The following is a 21,892-nucleotide window of genomic DNA, read 5'->3' as shown; positions in this document are numbered from 1 at the left end:
AAATTTCGCGAGACTAGATATTGAACATTTTTTACTGCGTTGGTAAAAAAGAAAAAACAAAAAAGAAGAAAAAAAAAAGTTATATAAAAAGAAATTTATTATATCATTATGTATGTTTAAATGTGTTTATAGGACTATGAATGTGTAGCTATTGCATCATAATAGGTATCTGTGATATTACTATGTATCGATTAAAGAATTATTTTCCGCTACGAAACGTACAATAATTGAAGTGATTTTGTGAAATACCTTATCATAAGCTTAAATTCTTAGTCAATCAAAATTTCGAATATTATATTTTTAAATAATCATAAAATATTCTCGTAAAAAAGTATTATTGATATGTGAGTGATAGAATTGTATATACATGTTTTTATTTTCTATCACAATTTGTCAACTTATCGAAACCAAAGATAAAATTTCCATAAAAATTTTTTTTACAACTATCGTTATAGTCGTCTCTTGCCGCGTATTACTTTTTAAAAACTTGCTTAGGATTCCTTTATCTAGCACTGTAGAGATTAATTATAAAAATAAATTTTTTTAAACGATTGTACACCAGTGTTTACACCAGAGACGCCGTGCGTACATTATGTCAAAAGTGAGAAAACATTTAAATTAAATAAAATATATTGAATAATTTAAAATAGTGTTATTATTTCCATGATTTAATAATTGTTTAACCTCGTATTTTTTTTTTTAAACCACTCTTGCAAATGCTGTAACAAATGAGATTTATTCTTTTCTAGTTAAGGTATTTTAAAAATCTCGTTTTGTTTAAACTCAATTTATTATTAATATATGGGATCGTGTAAATTTCATATCGTTCAAAATAATTTATAATATATATATAAGTACATATAATTATATGTTTATCTATTGGATGACAGATTCTTTGTAATATAAATAGGTTTAATATTAATAGATTAAAATATTAAAATTATTTGAATGAAATTGTTATAAAAAATATTTATTATTATAAGTTAGTTGTGACAATGAAAGTTATGATCTATTTGCTTTAACATATATGTGTGTATAGAGCTCTTTATTACATAATTTATATAAACATAAATACAAATATTTGAAATTATACGAATCCTATAATTATTAAGCTGTAACCATAGTATATTAAACAATTATGTTGTTTTTTTTCTTTTTTTTTTTAATAGCAAAAATTTATTTTATTCGCCATTTAATCAAATTCTTAATGTATAAAATACTTGAATTTAAGCATTTAGATATATATATATATATATATATATATATATTTTTTTTTTTGTTGATAAATTTGTAACTAAAAATTATACAATAATAATTGATATATGATTTTTATCGTTTAGATAATAATAATGAATTACTTTATATTTTATCTGTCACAATTATGTATATAAAATCTAATATACTTTATTAATTATGAATTATTTTTATATGTAAGTGCTATACAATGAAAGTAAAATATAATATACAATATATTATATGTTATTAGAATGAAAAATATAATAAAATAAAATATATAATGGATTGTGGAGACTGTGATTTTTTTCATAAGTTACTTAGGTACTTTGTTGAAGTCTTTGGTACTAATAATTACGATATAATAATATTTTTTATGAAACTTAATATTAATCGCTTGAAATACATATATGCTGTCGATACAACTACATTACACTATTTTAACATTAATAATTATCTTTTAAAGTAAAGGAAATAAATCTTCACTATCTATTGACTAATTAAAAATTCGCGATAATTTAAATTTAATACATTATTTGCCAGGTATCAAGATATAACTGCGTCGATCAATTGACGGGGTAGAAATATTTGGTCGTTCGATTAGAGAAAAATAGGATGAGAGAATAAAATCTAATTTGGCTGGTCGTCGATCAGCTTTTTCAAGCAAATCTGACAGCAAGCACGAGTCGACCTACATTGATTCGAAATAGGAATAAATGGCGAAACGAGAAAGTAGCCTAGTGATGGGTACGAGATTTGATGTATAGACTATGATATACGGGTGTGTGTGTGCGCGCGCGCGTATGTAGTATTCCGATTGGCTTCTTCATATGCTCCGACTTGCTTATTTAATAATACTATCTAAACGAAATTTTTCATGGATCATTTTTCTTTATTAGAAAGGTTTCACGAACACAATCGAACTATTTATTACAAATATTTAGTTTTTTTTTGTTATTTATTTTTTGACATTATATACCCTTAATACGTAATACTGTTAATGTTATGTATAATTCATTACATATTTCAATATTTATATTTGCAAAATTCAAGTTTATGTACTTTATATTTCTAACAAATTTGACAAGCATCAATGGCAAGAATTTTATTTATTGTGCCTGTTAATGCCTCATGATTGCGGTATATTTCGAACTAATTAAAAATATAAATATCAATAAACTTATTACTTGACTATCATAGTTAAAGGAAACTTTAAAGGAAATTTAACAATAAATATATTACAATTAATATTAAATAAAATTGAAAAAATACATAAATAGCATAGTCATTTTTAGATATATTTTTTGAATAAATGATCTCATATGTTAAAAATACATAATATTAATAATATGATAATTATTAAGTACGTGATTAATATAAATATATTAAGTTTAAGTTTATATTTACCATGAAGTAATATTTTGAATGATTTAATATAACTAATGTAATAATTTTAAACAGAATGTTCATGTAAATCCTATTTTTTTTTTCACGATTTTATTTACATCTTATTAAAATTAATATTTGTTATGGTTGACAGTATATACATATATATATATATATATATATATTATTTGTTTAAATTCTTATATACACATTTATATTAATAATTGGCATTTGAATAGTTTAAAATGTTAAAAAGTGAAATACATTACTTATTGATTATTCCTCATTTCTATGTAATTATGCACAAAGATGTTTTTCAACACTTTATTTATAAAATGCCATTAAAAGAATCTGGCTTTTAAGAGATTTTACATATACAACTTTTTAATATTTTAATATATTTTATTTTTATTGCAATTTATTAGGTAAAGACACTTTTAAATCATACTAATATCATTCAAATGTGTATAATTAGAAAGCATCGATTTATTTGAAAATGTTTAAGGTGAAGAATGAATTATAAAAATTTATTGCAATTCATTCGCGTATGTATAGCGTATTACATGTTTGTATTCTTTTCTATTCGAAGCTGACTCGGAATTTGAATCTCATAACAATAATCAGCGGATAGATAATTTACAACGTAAATATTTATCATCAACGAATAAACATTTAACATCAATCAATAAACAGATTTAATCATAGAAATGCTTTACGTATTGCTGCTTAAACAGATTCATGTATAAAAAAAATACGGAAATTAGAAATAAATGAAACGCTTATTTTCTATCGTTACGGAGGTCAGTTTGTAATGTATAAGCGTTAGCAACGTAATAGCGATTGACGTGAATGCCGTATCCTTAAAGAAGCTAATGTAATATCCAACTAGGAAGTTAAAGGTAAGTTGGGTCGTTAAGGAAAGAGAAGGTGATCTTATCTCGTTTACGATCACATTCAGCGCCCACATCATACAGTTCGTTTTTTTCTCTTTAAAAATATCCGTTTAGAGAAAATTGATGAATCATAACCAAAGTGAGCACCATGTAAATAAAAACAATGGATGTAGAGGTGCATAAAGTGGATTTTACGTCTTCTGTCTGACAAAATAGATCACATAAGTCTTGTTAATTTTTAAGGAAAATTTACCATGTTATAATATTTATGTTAAACTCGTATAAGGTTAAGTGGCACTTAGGAATACGTTAGAGAGACTTAAAAAAGAGAGAAGAAAAAAATACGATCGAAAACAGCTTCTACGTTAGTATCTTTAATGCGCAGTCAAACATTCTTGGTTATTTAAAAACACTAACATTTTATGTTCTGGTTTTCTACACTTTCTTCGTCATAACAGCACCCCGCGTAAAAAGTAATAACATTTTTCCTTACTCGTAAAATGTCCTGGTAGATAAAGTTTCATTTAATTCGCAGGCGATACTTCAACTTGCTCCAATCAATATAACAAACAGCAAAAGGTCCTCGAAAGTTATGATTAACAATTTTTTTTTTTTTTTTTCCCCTTTTTCATTTATAATATCCAAGTGCAAGGTAATGGAAATAATTATCGCAAACGTATGAAACTTTGTAGACGCATCGTGAAAGAGGGGAGAAAAGAGGAAAGAATATGTGCGCGAGCGAAGGAAGAGAGACAAAGTGCAAGCGAGCGTCGCGACGTCGAAAGCGGCTTAAGTTCCTGGTGCTTCGTTTGAACGACCTTTTGGAGAGCCGGTGGACATATGTGGGTGGGTGCACGTACGCGTGTGAGGTAGAACTAGACGGAATTAAAAAGCGTTTATTAGCGCGCTCTGAAAAAAGTGCATAGAGTACGAAAGAAGAAAGGAAGCGCAAAGAGGAATTTCGGCTGAAGGTGGTGGGAGGTTGTTTAGGTGTATTGCCATCCAACAACGTGGCGTCAATAAAACCATGTCGCGCTCGCACTGCTCTATTCTACCAAAGAATTTATCCTCAGTTTCTTTTTTTCTTCTCTTTCTTTTATTTTTATTTTAACAGCCAACGAGAAATATCGTTATACGAATATTTCAGAATTTGCTTCCTCACATTGTTAATTATTATAAACGAGAAGTTGTTACATTGATTATAGTCAGTTCTCTCATACTGCACTCGAAGAAGTATTTGGATAGATTACTTAACGGGATTAGGCAGTGGTAAAATCATTTGTTTTAATTGCATTTATCGATGGAAGAGGCATTTTAAAACTATTCTGCAGTTAAATTTATGTCAAATTTCTTGAAACTATTGATTTAATAAGGGAAAACATGAAGCGGTCATCCCACATTATACGTTCCAAATAAATTTTATCGTCTTTTCGCCAAAGGACTTGAAGATTGTAAAGTACATTCCACATGCCCATAAACTTTTCTAAACTATATTGTTTTTTAATTGATACAATGAGAATAAATTTTACTTGTAAATATTTTAAGGCTTGTAACTTTTTTTTCTTCCAAACAAAAATACTCCCTCAATAGTCATTAATTGCCTCATTTAAATATGTTACAAATACAATTATACATATCAAACATTATATAATTTATATTATATAAATATTAAGGATGATGCGATACATAGAGTATCATACAGTTGATAAGTTCCATATCCAATATGGCATTCTTAAAAATATGAAGCTTTTAAAAAGAAAGTTCTACTTTTCAAGATTGTATCTCGTGGCGGATAAAAAAAAATCTATGGTATCTATGGTAACCAAACTTATTTTTCGATCGAGATCATCAAAAGGTATGAACTTTTATAAATACAATTTTTATACAATTGTCTTAGCTAGAAAATTCAACATTATTTTCATAATAGTACATGTGTATGTAATTAATAAATAAATTGGTATGTAATTATCGAGTCAAATCTATATCCAATCAGACCTGCTATATCTTTCTATTTTTAAATATTACACACTCTGCATAATGTTTCAATGTTGCATAATGTTGCATTTTATTTCAATTGCGTTACATCTTATATTTATAGCTAATTATCCATTGGAACGTTATTACTATCGAATTGTTGACGATTCTTCCGAATTATTCGCTTTTACATGTAAATTATCAATCCGTTATAATGAGCCATCGGCATTTTATTTTCCCGATTTCAGCAACTCATTTTGTTATGTTACGAAAAATTAATTTAATAATCAATTAAGGGCCAAGAAATCAGCTTAATTAATATTGCAGAAGCTATTCTCAAGAAAAAGAGAGAAGAAAAACGTAAAAATAAAAACGAGCATAATAGCGAGAAAAAAGAGAGCAATAGAAATGAATGCGGATAATATACGAGCTCGTGCGCTCTTCTGAAAATTGAAGTAACAGACCCTCAGCATTCTGACTTTCTTTTTCTCACTTTGTCATCACAGAGAAAAGTAGGCCAGGGCACGAAGCGAGCACTGGGGCGCGACAAAAGTCGCCGGCACGATTTCTAGGGAAGAGTCGAGTCGTCGTTGCATGCGGTCGCTCACCCATCGATCCTCACTTCCCGGAGGCGGAACCCTCCTCAAACTTTTGGCTTTGCGACGTGTTACCCACGACCTCTATCCTGGACTCTATCTGTTTACCTGCAAGAGCACCTACTTCCGACGACTCTAGATAAATTTGCCAATTCAATTGTTCCGAGTTATGGGAACTCAATATAATCTCGATATTTTACAAGACTCCTAAGCAGCATCGACTGTTGCTTTTGCTTTTCTTCTTCTAAATTGTAATTTTTTCTATTCAAAATGTCATTCTCGATATTTTTATAAAATAGTAAAGACGATATCAAACGACATAAATTATTAATTTTTTTATATAGCACCGACGATATTATTCATTATGTCATTCATGATAATTTCTCAATATATGTATGTATGTGTATATATACATATAATAAAAAATAATAATATATATTGTGGACAAATATGCTATGTGAACTGTACGTGTGAGGTGTGTTTCAAAATTTCTCTCGAATATTCAATAGCAACAGCTGAAGATATCCTGAAGTAGTCTCAATTGATAAAGAAAGTTAAACGGAATCGTACTTGGATGAAATTTGAGATTTCACTACTCTATTCCTGCATACCTGCTTAAATTACTTTTACATGTCTCTCATTCACTTTATTTTACGTTTAATAATGCATTATAGATTGTTATAATAAGATAAAAATTAGTGAAATATATTGTAACTGACCATTCATAAAATAAACATAAGTTATTATCATTAATGAAAGATTATTGAATTAAATTTTTACGAGATATTTTCTCATTCTACATTAAAATATCGAATTAAAAATATAATCATATTTATAATAATCGAGAAATGTAGCAAGGAAATGATATAGCTTTGATAAATTACATCACGTTCTTTGTTATTTAAATATTAAGCTTGAATGCAGAATACATGTGTATTAGTTTATTTTGAGTTTCAAAGAAAATTTAGTAAATTTACTAAGTTAAGGATTCCGATATTTGTTATGCTATTAAATACTGCAATTTTAACAGATAAATATAGCTGTTAAAATATTATTATTGTACGAAAACAAAAAACAAAACCAAAAGAAACAAAATTTCTAAAAATAAATGTAATATCTTAATAATGTATTCAGCTGTTGTCATATACCTTTGGAATATAATTTATATTTTAATTTCGCTGCATATGTATTAGTTAAAGGAAAGTAAAATTCTCGTGGAAATATTATTTTTTTTATAAAACAGAAAAGCATTACTTTTTCAGCGATTAAACAATGTATTAATGATTAATGTAAAATGAATGGATGTAAAAAAAATTTTTTTTTTTGTACACACAAGTAATTTTTTGTTATTCCATAGAAATTTAATTGGGCTAAGTATAAAATAATATTAATAACAAGCTTTTCTAAAAAATAAGTTGCACATAAATGAATTTAAATAATTTAATAGGAATTTTAATGAGAATATTCTCATAGAAAGTAAGACTTTTGGAAATGAATTAATATAAAATTAAGGTAAATACCCGGTTAAGTATGGAAAATTAATTATAAAAAATATATCTTATTTATTAAAAAAGATATTTTTATACTTTATTAACAAAAACTCATTGAATTTTGTTTCTGTTCGTTGCAGGATTATAAATTTGTTTCGCAAAATAATTCACATACATATTCATTCATAATATTATTTATAAGTAATTTAATTTTATTATCAAGATATATGTATTTCTTTGGAAAGAATCCATATTTTAAATAAACTTGATTCTGTTAAAAATTATTATTCATGTTATATGATAAGTAAATACAATTCTGAATTAATCATAAATTAATTTTCTAATTTTTTAAACAAACGTCTATTTAAATTATTTATTCGTCTATTGTATTTTGTGTGGACTAAATGGGTCCACGTTAATTTAATATAATTCAGAGATTTGAAATTGCTTGACTGCTTTGAATTAACGTGTGCATTAATGAAATTCTGACATGTTATTGACTTTACAAGAACGTTTTCATATTAATCTTCAAGGTATGTTATGCAATACAATGTATATAAAAGTGCAAATGATATAATGATATAATGATATAATGATGAATGTATATAAATGTGCAAATTTGCTTAAAAGTCTGTTGTTCTCCATTGAGTAGAAAATATTTTCTCTCTACAGAGATTAATTCACAAATAATTTCATTAACACCATTGAAAATAACATTATTGACTATAATTTTATTAGTTTTTTTTTTTTTTTTTTTTTTTTTTAAATTTTCATTCGAATTATTTATTTAAATTAATATTATATATCATTTATAGAAAATTGATGCCTAATTTACAATTGTTTATTATTTATTATAAAAATTGGAAGTATACTGATATTTATATGTCACGGATGAAAATTTTCATATTTCGATTGGATTTATTACAAGCATGGCGCAGAAAATATGATTTATTTATGGGAAAATAATATAATATATGCAGATATATATATAATTAATTTTAATATTAGATTTATTATTTCCTGAAATATAAAAAGGAAAAATAATATTTCAAGAAAAAGTTTGCTAATTTACATCAATATGATATAAATCCTGTTCCATGTCAATATAAAATTCTGTTAAAATGAAAAATCTATAACAGTTGATACATTACAAGTATATTTTAAATATCTATAAATATTTATTAAAGAAAAATAAAAAAGACTTGGGAAGTAGCCAATTTTATTGTTATATAATAATAATAAAGTATCTTCATGATAATGAGAGGTATACAGGTACTCAAGTAAATTTATAAGTAAATTTATATACTCATTTAAGTTATTTTATTATTGAAAAATTGAAGTTTCGTATTAATAAACAATTGAAATATTAAAAAAAAAATATTTTAAATCTCCAATATTATGCTTTATTGAATTCGGCTTATTGGCAATTACAATTATTAATGTACGTCATCATATAAAAATATAACCGTAATATAAACTTAGCTTTATCCTAATGATAAAAATGCAAAAAGGTTGATTTAATTTTAAGACTATACATTAATCATTTATTTCCGAAATATGTAATTAATTAATTTTACTTTGACATTTTCCTCTGCTTCTCAAAACATGCCAATCCCGAATTTAATATTTACATTTATAATGGAACTCTTATTATAACATATTTATCTTGTAACCTTTAATTTGTTACTTATAATCCCAATTATGCTCTATTGAATCTACACAGGCTCAATAATATCTTATTTTCTTTATAACGTTTATGCATTAACTCCCATACAATTTAATAGTACTAAATATAACAAAATGAAATGTTAATATATAACAAAGAATATAGTGTTTTTTACTTTGTATTGTGATTTATAATATCATGTATATAATAAGTATAAGCTTGTAGTTGGCCAAGGTTTGTAAGATTATTAGAAGCTTAACTCATTCTTTTGAATTATATTTTATGATGGTATAAGAATAAATAACTTGTAGTAAAGATAACTAAAGAAAAAATTGTAAAAAAAGATATTGTTTAATAAAATAATTAAAAGTATTGCAACCTATATTTATACTACGTCACATTTATCAAAATAGCTGCAAAGAACTTTTTTTTATATTTAAGATATTCACGACTGAATTTTATTATTCTACTTTGTTGCTCACGTTAAAAAAAAAAAAAGTATTAATATTAGTTGAGAGACATACATTCATAGAATGAGAGATAACATTAAATATTATAAATATTATATCCTAGGCATATTCTTTAATTCTTGAAATTGTAAAAATATATTATTTCATTGCAACGACTATATTATATTACAATTTGAATGAATTATTCGATCATACATATATAAAGGCTACTATATTACTTGACTCTTTTTCTTTAATAAAATAAAATCTTTAAAAATAAATAATCTCATAATTTTATTATATTTTACGATACTTTCTCTCGATACATAAATATCTTTCATTATAATAGTTATCTTTTGATAATACAATTATTTGTAAAACAATCTCATTTGTTATTTTTAATAATATATCAGCAGTCATTTATCGAATAACAGTATTTTAAATTACATTTAATTTATCAAGTATTAAATGAATTATATAATTGATAATAATGTTTTGAACTTGCATGAAAGATTCATTACTATATATATATATATATATATACAATATAACATAAAAATCAAAATAATATTTCACAGTCGTTACAATACCAAATATTTAAACATAATTTTTAAGTTTTTTCAATATAATAACAACTTATTTTATTAATCTAAAATGATTTAATTTTGTTTTTTTTATTTTATTTTTTTATTTTGTTATATTTATTTAATTTTATTTTTAAAAAGTTATTAGAAAGACGACTCAAAAATTCATTATACATCAATGTGATTAATTAAACAAATTTTATCATCGAACATATATTTTCAAATATACTAAACGTTTTTCATAATAATAGGATAATATCAAATAATTTTGAAGAAAGTTGTTTTATAATCGATTAAATCGCTAATTTGTAGCTTATTTTATGATAAAATTTATTATTATTTTAATACTGATGGTTTATCTAGATTTAGAAATATTTCAAATAATATAATTTTCATAAACTTTATTTAAGAGATTTGTTAAGTAATGCTTTATATACAAATGGGTATGGCATTAATTTTTAAATTCTGACAGAATAATTTAATGAAATATTGCATCAGAGATTTAATAGTGATTAATAATAAATTATAAATAAAGTTGTGCAATTATTTGTAATGCAATTCTTAAAGTAATAGATTCTCTTTTAAAGTTCTTAGTCTTTTTATACAAAATTAGTAAGATGAATGTTATTGAATAATTAATTTTCAATTAATGAAATTCAATATTTCCGTTTCATTCTTCTAGTTTTATGAAAAAATAAATGTTTTCTTTTACCATTATTAGTTTTCAATTGAGAACGTAAGTGATGAACGTACATAATAAAATATTCTTTCATCATTGATAACAACTATTATAATAGAAACAAACACGATCCTTTCGAAATGTGTACGATTTTTAAAAGATTTGCAATAAAATTTTTATCAATGTCCTATTTTAGAATAAAGCATTATTAAATTTAACTTTATATATATCATCTAAAATATAAAGTTAGGTTCGATTTATGAGGCTTCAGCTGTCTGTTGTTACTATAATATAATAAATATTTTGAATGCATAAGATTTGCATATCATTTAATTTCACGCAATTATGTAAATAATTGCTTAGACTTCATCAGTTTTTAACATTAAGATAATACAATTTTGTGGTATCAAATAGTAATTCTAGAGATAATTAATTATAATAACAATAAAATTGAATTAATTTTTTATTCCTGTGCTAATTTTATAAAATGTCATTAAAATTGTAATGACTGAAGATTTACATATATACAATAATATATAATTTATTATTATTATATAATCGTCATTACGTATTATAAAATTATGTATATTTACAAATTTAGTGAATAAAATACAATTATTATGTTCAAATAGAACAAATCCAGTATTAATGTCGAATAAAAACATGTGACTTAATATATAAAGAATAATTTTATAATTTTTAAATAGAAAAATATCGATAAATAATATCAATTAAATATTATTACAACTTCTTGCAAATTTGCGTAAAAATGTGAAATGGAGATTTAGTATTATTTATTTGGTTCTTGATTAGCAATTAATTTCCGAATTATTGATAGAACTAAAATAATGTGTTGATAATACAATCAATAATGAAATGATTTGGGATTATAATAAGTACTTGTGAAAACGTATTATTATTTATTATATTTCGCTAGGTAGAAGTTACTGTCGATACAAATGGATTGTTTTCACATACGAATGTATTAAGGTTTATTAATCAATGCTTTGTAATTCATTATACTTTGCTTTGTCGAAAGGTGATATTAAAATAAATTTTTAAAAACGAATGGCCTAGCAATTATCGTTGTATTGGAATACTTGCAAATATTATTATCTTTAATCGGTATCTCATTATGATAAAATATAAATAGGATAAGAAGACATTTGTATTTCAGTGTTCCATAAATAGTTTATAAATCTTTTCACCAATAAATTAATGATAGTTAATCTGAATATATTATTATATTCTTAGTAGATCAATGGAAGAAGCGCACTTTTTTATTAGTAAATTAAATTCTATTAGCGACGATGATCCAATAGTTATTATCGGCACCAGAAATAAAATGGTACCTTATACTATCAACTGGGACTGGGGTTAGTTTTTATCGAATCATGAGTAAGATATTTAGTAAAACGAGTTAGTATTAGATAGATTTAAAAAGGTTTTTCAAGATACTTACTGTCGCCAGTAAACTTTGACACTGTAATGACACATTTACCGAGTTCAAATGTTATAACAAGGACTTTCTATTTTTGTTTCATAAACTTAAAATAAATTTTCAAAATAGCGTAAGCGTTACATTTCACTGAATAGTTGATAACAATAATACATTATAATGTAACCATAATAATGATTTAGGATTAAAAGAGTGAGAGCGAGAGTGAGAGTGAGTGAGAGAGAGAGAGAGAGAGAGAGAAAATGCAAGGAGGAAATGGGTGAATATGTGAATTTTTCAGGGAATCAAAGTCCTTTCTTCTCATTGTATATTATTAAAATAAATTTTCACATAAACATTGAAATTAATTATTTTTTATTTCTCTATCTTTTTTTCCCTGCAATAATATTATCTCAAGTCTAACTATAAATCATGTATATATATTTTATTTTAACTTGGATGAAGACGATTAATGAAAATTGCCGACAAGCAAATGGAATTAAGTAGACGTAATAAATATTATATTGTAATAGGTAAATTAATTAAAAAGAATTGCAATTAATCTTACTATAAAATTAGTCATATATTGAATATTCTACGCCATTGATTAATAAGTCGTACATTCTCAATATTATAAGATGTAATATAAATAATAGTGTTTATGTTCATGGCTTAACGAAGATTCTTTTTCCTCTCGTCCATTCTGGCTAATCTTTCGTTTCGATTTCTGTTTTATTAGCTTTGTTTTATGGTTTTATTTTCGTTATTATTGAAACCGAATCTTTATAGCTGATTCATAAAGTCTTTATAAGTCCGATGAGCAACAAATGCACATTGTAAATAAATAGGAAATACTCTGTAAGAGTATATTATCAATGTAAAAAAAAAAAAAAAAAAAAAAAAAAAAATTTTATTCAAATCCGAAATGTCGTTTTTAATCTATGAATAATTTTTAATCTACGAATGAATTTAATCTGTGAAATGAAATGAATGGTAATCCCATTAAAAGTGATATTATAAGAGGAAATAAATTTGTATAGTCTATTCTGAAATATGTTTTAGGTTTAAATTAGTACGTAGGATAAAATAAAGTATAAGATCATCCTCAAAATCGGAATTATGTAAGTAATGATAAATAAATATATATAGAGAAAAGTGAAATATCAATTGTAGTAATTAAAAAGATAATGATTTGCTTATACTACAGAGACAAAAATTCATAATAAATGTTATACTTATAAATATAAATAATATACATAGTAGAATAGTTATTTTTATATATAAATAATAATATGAATTTAAAGACAAACTTAGTAAATACAATGAGAAAACACTTAATTATATTCTGAAATGTTGAAAAGTAAAATGAAGTATAAAAAAAAAAAAAAAGAAAAACATAATTATATAAAAAAAATATTTGAAATATCAATCTTATCGTTATCATAAATATCAAAGTAAAAACATAATTGATAGAATTTCCTACTACTTGATAGACATAATAATTTATAAATGATTATAAATTATAATCATCATAAATTTTTTTTATATTACCAATAAATTTTGAATTTCAGAAATGATTAATTATATTGATATTACAAGCTTTTGAAATCTACTATTAAAAATACATGATTTTCCTAAAGAAATAGACAAAAAATGATATTACAATCAATTAAATTGTAAGAAAGTGATGTATATAATAAAATATTATGAGTCCTAAAAATCAATCAAAATTTAATATAAGATATGAAGATTTTGGATGAAAAATGAACTTTTGTAGGAATAATTAATTTAAGAAATTTTAAATTTGATAAAAAAAACTCATGAGATACAGTGTCATCATGTAACAATATGATTTTTTAATAAAATCATTAATCACTTAATTATTGGAGAATTTAAACAATACAATATTATATTTTCAAATAGGAAAGTTAATATTATTTAAGGTCAATGAGTAAGCAATTAATAATATATTTTTTATTATATAAACATTATAATATTTATCCATTGTTGTCATGATATGTTAATATTAAGTGATTTTAATATTATGTCTTTGAGTTGTAGTGTTAAAACATTTTATAGTTTGATTTTTATAAAATTTTAATCCTTGTGAAATTTCTAGTGATTCAACCAAATAATTTTAGTCAAATATTTTTTTTTTTTTAATATAATGCAGACTTATTGTATATAAAAAATTTCTTATATTAAAGAAAGTTAATTTCATATTGAAACTAATTGAGAAAACAATGATAATTAATATATTGGCAAATTTTTTTCATGTTTTTGTTAAATTTGAATTTTAAAATAAAAACAATTTAAAAATATTTTAAAAGCATCTTTTAAAAGGAAATTCTTTTATTTTTTGTTGTGCTTTCAAAATACAAGTTCAAAATTTTGTTTTGATAACTTAAAAGACATTTGATATTTTAAGAACTACTTTAGATTATTAAAAAATTTAATGATGAAAGTAACTATATAAAAAATGTAATAAATAACTGAAAAATTTTATTGAAAATTATCGCAATAACAATAAAATAAATGGAATATGTTTTATGTAACGTGCTATAGTTGCAGAATTAGTCATTACAAACATTTTACGTTTCTCTTAAACTACATGAAATTATTTGAGTATGACGTAATATTCGAGTTTAAGGTATAAAATACTATTGTACTCAGTATATATATATATATATATATAATGTCATTATAATTATGTATTTATTATTTAATATTTAGTATAATTATTCGTTCCGCGTCAGTAAGAATTCACAAAAAAATATCTGAAAAATAATAAATGTACTTGGACAGAAGTTATGAGTGTGTTGTTAACGCGCTAGGAAACTTTTAATAGAATATAATAGTTGATATTCAAAATTATAACTTTGATAATAAAATTTCCTAATTTTATTTCAAATATTATTTATTTTTAAAATATACTATTTTATGCTGTTAAAAAAATCATAAATTTACATTTTCATAAATTAACATTTGTTGTAATAATTTTGATGGCATCAATTTATACTAATATAATCTAAAAAATTTCAATTATTAAAGATTAATTATAAATAATTCATGAAGAAATTTACCGCTATTTTCCTTTAATTTAATTATGAATTTAGTTCCATTACGATATATCATTTTTTGTGTCGAAAAAACAATAATTTGTCACAACCGAATATGTTTTTTTTTATTATTTAATGACAAAAACAAAGCACCATGAAAATGAATTTAAGTTTTAATTGTGACATATTTACATAGAACTCCATTTAATAATGAGAAAATTTTTATTTTTAATATCTCATTTACCTATGCATATATTTAATATTTATTTATGTGTAATTTAATACGAACGCCAGTGCAGACAGGCGGACACACGCAATGTGAGAGAGAGAGAGAGAGAGAGAGACACAGAGAGAGAGAGAGAGAGAGAGAGAGAGAGAGAGGGACGCACGCACATACACACGTACACGCACACACGTGGCCAAACGGAGCCTCATCCGCATCTTTATACGATAAATGTGACAAAATACTTCTATATAAGCAAGATCGTTTTTAATCTCGTGAAGAAATAAAAGATTATTCAAACTATTTAACAAGTGAAATACGTAAGCATACAGCTCGAGATAAAATAATTAAAATTGCGCCCAATACATGGATAATTCATTTATCATCTCGTATTGGGGAATAAATGTGAAATCTAGATCTTAAAAAAATCTACATGTACGAGGAAAACGGGATAAAATATAAATAAAAGGCAACGAAGCGGTTTCAAGACTGTGAAGCCGATCTACAGGAACGTCCTTCGATGCACAATCACGACCATATGCTCGCAGGCTTCTTCTTCTTCTTCTCTCTTTACACGAATATAACCATCTATTCGTTTCGATGAGGCTGCGGCCGCATTCGTAACTCAAAAGTTGGAGTCTTCAAGCTATGAAGAGATTGAAAGAGCAGACCCACGTGTACAAAGGGACGGAAGACAAGTATCTCTCGAGCTTATACTCTTGCTATCACCATCTCTCTTTATCTCTTTATCTCTTTCCTTCTCTCTTACTCTTTCTTCTAATTCTTCCTTCTCATTCTCTCTATTTCGCTTTCTTCCCTTGCAAAGGGCTGCGGCTCAAAAATCGATCCGTGGAAGTACTGGCTGCTAAAGATGAGCTTTGATGATTGCCTGACGTAGACTATAGATACTTGAGTATAATGTGCCATCAACTTTCACTCAACCCTCTCTCTATTTCACTCTTTCAATCTCTTTTCTTGCTCAGATTTGTGCATTAGCTTCGTACTTCAGTTTAGTGTGATATTATTCTATAACATTGAGGAGAACTGGAATACCATCGAGCATTGTGACTGAGTAAAAAAAAAATTAAAAAAAAAAATAAATAATAATAATAATAATAATAATAATAAAAATTATGATTTTGGAGAATTTATAGAGGCTTTTTTAAATTCGAATAGCTTTGGCTCGCGAAATTCTTTCATAAAATATTTCATTTGTTAATTAATGCACATAGCAAAATCTTAATTAACACTGTTGAAAAGGATTGAAATGGATTTTTGGAATTTTCACGAAATTCAATACAACATTTAAAGCAAAGTATGAATAATATTTAAATGGAAGATTTAATGCCATTGATTACAGAACAACGATGGAGTGCGTTTAAGTCTATATTGCTTATTAAATTCAATGATTAAACAAATATTTAATAACTTCAATTTACTCCTGATTTTTATGCAACTAATACAGCAACAAGAATTTCTAAGTACAATTTTATTATTTTTTGTTCTTTTTTTTTGCCTTTATTCTTAAATCTCTAAATATTTTAAGAAATATAGATGGTTTACCATTTATTTATATAGTTAACCATTTATTCATAATCTTAAGAATAGCTATTATTTCAGGAATATAATGCAATATAAAATTTACTTCACCTACAAGTAATAACTTCATTTGATGTACACAAATTCCATGTCTATACAATACTTCATCCAATATCAAATTACTTATACTTTATTTATTTGAATTTATTGAAATTTTAATTTAAATATAACACTTTATGTAGTCATTTAAACTTTTCTATTTATTTTAATATATTTTTAATATTTTACAGTGATGAGCTCTAAATAATTTACATGTCATTGTTTTAAATCTTATAATAAATATTTTATTTAATCTGATTAATTCACTCCTTTTAACCTTTTTCTTATATTCGTTTTTTTTTTTTCTAAAAATGCCTATCTCAAAATATAACTCATCTGCATTGAAGTATATTGGAATGTCAAAAAATATAGCAAAGATAAGAGGAAAGATGGAAATCTAGTAATAAAATGGATTTATAAGTGTTAAAATAACCGTCAGTGCATGAGAGATTGTATTGATAATTTACAAAAATGGATGTAAGTAGTGATGCGTGCTATATAATAAAGAAAATATTATAAAGTTAAAACTTGTAATGATCTTTGGAAAAAAAACATAAAAATTATATTGTTAATCCTAAATTTGTAAATCACATGTACATAAATATTTTATTAATTCATTGGTGTTAGGTGCAATAATATACAGATATTCGTTACGTAACATTATCATAAAACTTTTTTTTTTTTTTTACTATAAAAAGTGGGGTCGTAAGTCTTAAATTTCAAAACGGAAATATTATTTACATTTTTACTGAAAAAAATCAATAGAAAATTATTTTAGATTCGAATCGGCATTGAAGGAAACGGAAATCGATATTTTCAATATTTTCTATGTGTACGTGAGATGGAAATAGATTTGAAAACAAAATTATTTGTTACCACATATATGAAAAAAGAAACATTCGAATATTATTGTTGCGTACGTGTTGCTTATATATTATGTTTCGAGAACATTTGTCTTTCAGATATCTATGCTAAAACGAACAGAATGTTGATAATATTTCTGACTGTGTTTTTATTTTAATAAAAAAATTTAAATTATTATTCGGACGTATGCAACTGAAATATTCCAGGATTCTTTCACGAAATAATATAGAACACGAAGTATATTTGAATAAACTATTAATGAACTAATAATTGAAACAAATATTAGTTTAATAATAAAAATTGTGCACGAAGATATATGGTTTGAGTTTTTAAAGTCAATAATTCATTATTCCATGGTCGGTAAGGCCGTGATGGAGATTTATTCAATATTGTGACGTGATAGATAAAAATTCTTATTATAATAATTAATTATATTTCATGATATGCATTATTGGTAATGTAAGTAAGAATAAAATGTAAAGATCAAAATCAATATTCATTTTTCAAAATATATTCGTAAGTTGAATAATAAAGTTAATCGAAGAATAGAATATACACATATCTTTTAAAAAATTCATTTCTCCACTGAAAAATAAGTTTAATCTTCATTAGATTATGATGTTGAAATTTACCTTTCATTCGAATATTTTAATATAATGATAGTTTTGTTGGATTAATAAAATAAATGTCTAAATAAAAATATAAAATGTAATTAATGAAAGGATAATATTAATTTAAATTTATATAATGATAATAATGAAGTACTTGTTTATTAAATTACAATTGCTCAGTTATCTTATAAATTCACAGTAGTATAATGCGCTTGACTCTATGCGAATGAATTATCTGTGGAAATTGCTTTGGAAAATCTTGGTTAAGAATAATCTAATTATCAGGATTGTTTATGTTTTGAAGGTCGTATTGCGGATGTATTCTGCGGTACGAACATTAGTGATGTGCAATGCGACAAGAAGTTCGAGAGGTAAGAATTACAAAACTGATAAAGGTGGAATTATTTGTAAGAAAAAGGAAAAGTATAAGCTTTTAATATTTATTAAAATTTTATATTAATTTTATATTATATCGATAAATTATATATTCAGCGTAATTAGGAATTGAAAATATTAAAAATCTATATATAGTTATTGTATCATAACATGTAGATATTGTAGCATACAAAAATATTGGAAAAAATTTTGTCAATTCTTATTTCGTATCTTAATACTAAAAATTCTTAACATGTCAGAAGAATTTTCGTAAAATAAAGATTTAATTAACGAAAATATCAGTGCATAAGGAAATGCATGATTGAAGAATATATAAGTAGTCGTTTAGAAAAATGAGATTCGATTTTTTTAAATGAACGATTTATTAGAAAGACTAATGGTAATAATAATATTTGTTGTTTAGTTAAATGTATGCATTTTATCAAAAAGTATTTCAAAATTGGGTCGAACCTGATGTAAAACAAGAAGGATAACTAACCACCGAATACAAATGGTTTGCTTAAAAGTTTGACTAACTATTTTAATAAATTAATAGACTTTCTTGAGCATGTAAACGAAAATGTATATAATTTTGCTTTGTCCAGCAATGATTAGAGTTTTTCAAAATATAATAACTGCCATGATTAAATTAGAAAATAATAAAATAGTAAAATAGTAAAAGTTTCGATAGTAATGTACAAATAATCCAGTAAATATAATCCAACACACACGCACACACACACGCGCGCGCACACAAACACACATATCTGTCTCATTATAATTTAAATGACAATCTTAATTGTGTCTATTAAAATTTAAAATGTCATACGGAAAACAAATATTTTGTTCTAAAAGGTATGCGATCATGATATTAAATTTTCAAAAAATAAGTTTTGCAATATATTTTTAAGAATACCAGTTTATTAAGAAAAAGGACAAGTAAATATTGAAAAATGTTGGATGATAATATAAAATTTCTATAAAAAAAATTATATATATAAAAATTAGAAGAAATAATGGTTATTCATAAAAAAAAGCCTTAGAATTAATAATGTTTCTTTATATTATATTAACAAAACTATAAAAATATATTGCTTTATTATTTCTTTATATAGTTTTATTAGATGCTTTTATTATAATCAAAGTAGTAAATATAAATCTATGTTCATGAAGTTTGTAAAAATGAAGTTTTTCAACCATTAAGATATTACGATAATTTTTAATCAATTAAATTTATGCATAAACACATAATCTAACTAAATAATAAATTTCACATAGGCTTTAATTTTAACGGATTTAAAGATTAAAATAAATAAATAGTAGCATTGATGATTATCCTATATGAATAGTAGCTTAAACAAAAGTAAGCTTATATTTCTGTATGGCATTATTAAATTTAGCTAAAAAAAACTTTCATAATAATAATGACAAGGAATAGAAAAGTATACATAATAGGAAATAAGATAAGTGTAATGTATTATTAAATAGAATTTAAATAAAATAAAAACGAGTCTGCAACTAATTCTTGATAATGTAATTTTTTCAGTGTTTTATATTTATGAAATTATGTGAAGAAAAATTTACCTTCTTAAATAACGGAATGTTGTCATAGTTGGCATAGAAATACATCATAATCTAATAATATTACAAATATTATTAATTCTTTCAAGTTTAACAAATACGAATAATTTGATGTCTTTTGAAATTAAAAAAAAAAAATTTAAAGTAATTTAAAAATATTTATACAGCATTAATAGTTTTTAATTCATGTTAAATGTCATATCTCTTTATGAAATTATTAAAATTTGTCCTTGTGAAAATAAAATTCAATGCTTTCATTCGCAATTTTCTTAATGAGTATGATAGCTCATTTATTTCACGAAAAAATACATTGTTTAATTTATACATTGTATAATAAATATTTATATAAATAATGTCAAATTAATGACAGTGAAAAAGCATAACTTGAAGTGCTTGAAAGTCTATTAAAATAGATTCACTATAGTTTATATACTTTCAACATTTATTCTCTTTGTTAAACTCAATTGTACAGAAAAGAAATGTTTATAAACAATACTTATATTAAATTTAATTTGTGCTGTAAATTATTTAAGTGAGTCAACTTGTAAACTATGGGTATCTTGAGTGATGAATCAATCGTTTGCGATTGGTAGCGCTAATTTTACACTCTGACTGACGAATCGCTACTGTCTAGTTCTTTTCAATTTTCAAATATACACGCATATATCAACAGAGTTGATAAATGAGAGAATCGCTTATAGATTAGTTTTCTATTTGCATCTAGCAAAGTCTTCAAAAATATCGCTTATTTGCGAAAGCTATTGTAAAGTGGAGTTAATTAAGTTGTATTTTTATGTATATTCATGTAACGTAAGAATTCATAATAAGAAATAAATGAAAAGAATTTATTGAAATATATACAATCAATTATGAATGCGTAATTTTAAATAAAAAAACTTATTAAGCATTCAAAATTGGAAAAGAAATTTGTAGTTGATTTTTGATAAGAAATTTATAAAAGTTTTTAATGAAGTATTTATTATTGCTTGAAAAATTTTCAAGTTTTAAATTTATTTGCCAAATCAAGTTGATTTATTGGAACGTCGTAGTAAAACAAGTTACATACAAAACGTATCTTGTTAAACAAAGACAATTTAGAGGTATTGTTAACGACTATAATTAAATTTAATGATGATATAAGTAGGATTTTTAT

Source organism: Ceratosolen solmsi, unplaced genomic scaffold (assembly GCF_000503995.2).
Source record: "Ceratosolen solmsi marchali unplaced genomic scaffold, CerSol_1.0 scaffold41, whole genome shotgun sequence".
Lineage (NCBI taxonomy): Eukaryota > Metazoa > Arthropoda > Insecta > Hymenoptera > Agaonidae > Ceratosolen > Ceratosolen solmsi.
The sequence above is the reverse complement of the archived record's forward strand: the minus strand, read 5'-3'. Positions refer to the sequence as shown.